The sequence below is a fragment of the Pelophylax lessonae genome, assembly GCF_965119305.1.
Source record: "Pelophylax lessonae genome assembly, chromosome: 10".
In the NCBI taxonomy this organism is placed as follows: Eukaryota; Metazoa; Chordata; class Amphibia; order Anura; family Ranidae; genus Pelophylax; species Pelophylax lessonae.
This window is the reverse complement of record NC_138777.1, coordinates 216,448,429-216,452,779: the sequence shown is the minus strand read 5'-3', so window position 1 is coordinate 216,452,779 and position 4,351 is coordinate 216,448,429.

Below are 4,351 nucleotides of genomic sequence, written 5' to 3'. Positions count from 1 at the left end.
AGTGACACCAGTTTCAGGGGTTATTACTGCATCCACAGACACCAGTGCCAGGGGTTATTACTGCATCCACTGACACCTGTTCGGAGGTTATTACTGCATCCACCGACACCAGTGCTGGGGGTTATTACTGCATCCACCGACACCAGTGCCGGGGGTTATTACTGCATCCACTGACACCAGTTCGGGGGTTATTATTGCATCCACCGACACCAGTGCCAGGGGTTATTACTGCATCCACTGACACCTGTTCGGAGGTTATTACTGCATCCACCGACACCAGTGCTGGGGGTTATTACTGCATCCACTGACACCTGTTCGGAGGTTATTACTGCTTCCACCGACACCAGTGCCGGGGGTTATTACTGCTTCCACCGACACCAGTGCCGGAGGTTATTACTGCTTCCACCGACATCAGTGCCGGGGGTTATTACTGCTTCCACCGACACCAGTTCGGGGGTTATTATTGCATCCACCGACACCAGTTCCGGAGGTTATTACTGCTTCCACCGACACCAGTGCCGGGGGTTATTACTGCTTCCAGCGACACCAGTTCGGGGGTTATTATTGCATCCACCGACACCAGTTCCGGGGGTTATTACTGCATCCACAGACACCTGTTCGGAGGTTATTACTGCATCCACCGACACCAGTGCCAGGGGTTATTACTGCATCCACTGACACCTGTTCGGAGGTTATTACTGCATCCACCGACACCAGTGCTGGGGGTTATTATTGCATCCACCGACACCAGTGACACCTGTTCGGAGGTTATTACTGCTTCCACCGACACCAGTGCCGGAGGTTATTACTGCTTCCACCGACATCAGTGCCGGGGGTTATTACTGCTTCCACCGACACCAGTTCGGGGGTTATTATTGCATCCACCGACACCAGTTCCGGGGGTTATTATTGCATCCACCGACACCAGTGACACCAGTGCCAGGGGTTATTACTGCATCCACTGACACCTGTTCGGAGGTTATTACTGCTTCCACTGACACCAGTGCCGGGGGTTATTATTGCATCCACCGACACCAGTGCCGGGGGTTATTATTGCATCCACCGACACCAGTGACACCTGTTCGGAGGTTATTACTGCTTCCACCGACACCAGTGACACCAGTTCCGGGGGTTATTATTGCATCCACCGACACCAGTGACACCAGTTTCAGGGGTTATTACTGCTTCCACCGACACCAGTGCCGGAGGTTATTACTGCTTCCAGCGACACCAGTGCCGGGGGTTATTACTGCTTCCAGCGACACCAGTTCGGGGGTTATTATTGCATCCACCGACACCAGTTCCGGGGGTTATTACTGCATCCACAGACACCAGTGCCAGGGGTTATTACTGCATCCACTGACACCTGTTCGGAGGTTATTACTGCATCCACCGACACCAGTGCTGGGGGTTATTACTGCATCCACCGACACCAGTTCGGGGGTTATTATTGCATCCACCGACACCAGTGACACCTGTTCGGAGGTTATTACTGCTTCCACCGACACCAGTGCCGGAGGTTATTACTGCTTCCACCGACATCAGTGCCGGGGGTTATTACTGCTTCCACCGACACCAGTTCGGGGGTTATTATTGCATCCACCGACACCAGTTCCGGGGGTTATTATTGCATCCACCGACACCAGTGACACCAGTGCCAGGGGTTATTACTGCATCCACTGACACCTGTTCGGAGGTTATTACTGCTTCCACTGACACCAGTGCCGGGGGTTATTATTGCATCCACCGACACCAGTGCCGGGGGTTATTATTGCATCCACCGACACCAGTGCGGGGGGTTATTACTGCTTCCACCGACACCAGTTCGGGGGTTATTATTGCATCCACCGACACCAGTGACACCTGTTCGGAGGTTATTACTGCTTCCACCGACACCAGTGACACCAGTTCCGGGGGTTATTATTGCATCCACCGACACCAGTGACACCAGTTTCAGGGGTTATTACTGCTTCCACCGACACCAGTGCCGGGGGTTATTACTGCATCCACCGACACCAGTGCCGGAGGTTATTACTGCTTCCACCGACACCAGTGCCGGGGGTTATTACTGCATCCACCGACACCAGTGCCGGAGGTTATTACTGCTTCCACCGACACCAGTGCCGGGGGTTATTACTGCTTCCAGCGACACCAGTTCGGGGGTTATTATTGCATCCACCGACACCAGTTCCGGGGGTTATTATTGCATCCACCGACACCAGTGACACCAGTTTCAGGGGTTATTACTGCATCCACAGACACCAGTGCCAGGGGTTATTACTGCATCCACTGACACCTGTTCGGAGGTTATTACTGCATCCACCGACACCAGTGCCGGGGGTTATTACTGCATCCACTGACACCAGTTCGGGGGTTATTATTGCATCCACCGACACCAGTGCCAGGGGTTATTACTGCATCCACTGACACCTGTTCGGAGGTTATTACTGCATCCACCGACACCAGTGCTGGGGGTTATTACTGCATCCACCGACACCAGTTCGGGGGTTATTATTGCATCCACCGACACCAGTGACACCTGTTCGGAGGTTATTACTGCTTCCACCGACACCAGTGCCGGGGGTTATTACTGCTTCCACCGACACCAGTGCCGGAGGTTATTACTGCTTCCACCGACACCAGTGCCGGGGGTTATTACTGCTTCCACCGACACCAGTTCGGGGGTTATTATTGCATCCACCGACACCAGTTCCGGAGGTTATTACTGCTTCCACCGACACCAGTGCCGGGGGTTATTACTGCTTCCAGCGACACCAGTTCGGGGGTTATTATTGCATCCACCGACACCAGTTCCGGGGGTTATTACTGCATCCACAGACACCTGTTCGGAGGTTATTACTGCATCCACTGACACCTGTTCGGAGGTTATTACTGCATCCACCGACACCAGTGCTGGGGGTTATTATTGCATCCACCGACACCAGTGACACCTGTTCGGAGGTTATTACTGCTTCCACCGACACCAGTGCCGGAGGTTATTACTGCTTCCACCGACATCAGTGCCGGGGGTTATTACTGCTTCCACCGACACCAGTTCGGGGGTTATTATTGCATCCACCGACACCAGTTCCGGGGGTTATTATTGCATCCACCGACACCAGTGACACCAGTGCCAGGGGTTATTACTGCATCCACTGACACCTGTTCGGAGGTTATTACTGCTTCCACTGACACCAGTGCCGGGGGTTATTATTGCATCCACCGACACCAGTGACACCTGTTCGGAGGTTATTACTGCTTCCACCGACACCAGTGACACCAGTTCCGGGGGTTATTATTGCATCCACCGACACCAGTGACACCAGTTTCAGGGGTTATTACTGCTTCCACCGACACCAGTGCCGGGGGTTATTACTGCATCCACCGACACCAGTTCGGGGGTTATTATTGCATCCACCGACACCAGTGACACCAGTGCCGGGGGTTATTACTGCTTCCAGCGACACCAGTTCGGGGGTTATTATTGCATCCACCGACACCAGTGACACCAGTGCCAGGGGTTATTACTGCATCCACTGACACCTGTTCGGAGGTTATTACTGCTTCCGCTGACACCAGTGCCGGGGGTTATTATTGCATCCACCGACACCAGTTCGGGGGTTATTACTGCATCCACCGACACCATTGCAATGGTGTCAGCATTATTACACACACCTGGTCAATGTCTGTAAAAGTTAACCCCTCCTATCCCAGGTACTGGTGGTCATAGCAGTGAAAAGGAACAGCGCACCCCCACCTCTGCATGTCCCCTCTACACACCGATGTCAGGGGCTCAGCCTATCATTTACAAATCAGAGAACCCCGCCCCCACGGACTGCCACACCTCTCTATACAGGGCCCCGCCCCCTCCCCGGACTGCCACACCTTTCCATACAGGGAAGATCTGGGTGGGTGTGTCCTTTGCTCCGCCCATTAGGCAGACATCAGAGCCAATGAGATAGCCGGGACTCGTAGCTCCAGTCCCCTCTAGAGTTGATAGGCGGTAATGTGTAGAGTTATCTCCTATACCAGCTGGAACTATATGCCGCCAACCTTGCGCCTGGTGTGCGCTGACTGTCATGCATAGAGAGGACTTCTCTGTGGGCTCTGATTGGTTAGCAGACTTGAGAGGCGGGACCTTGCTGTGGGCGCAGGCTGTGATTGATCAGCAGGCACGAGAGGCGGGACCTTGCTGTGGGCTCGGGACCTAGCTCCGCCCATTTACTCATCCTTTGCAATCTTTTGGCTGGGCTTCTTCTAGTGGGCGGGAACAAGGTGGTCTCCATAGAGACGCTGCTCGCTTTCCTTGGATTGGCTTCGCTATAGCTGGTCTCCATGGAGACAAGGACTC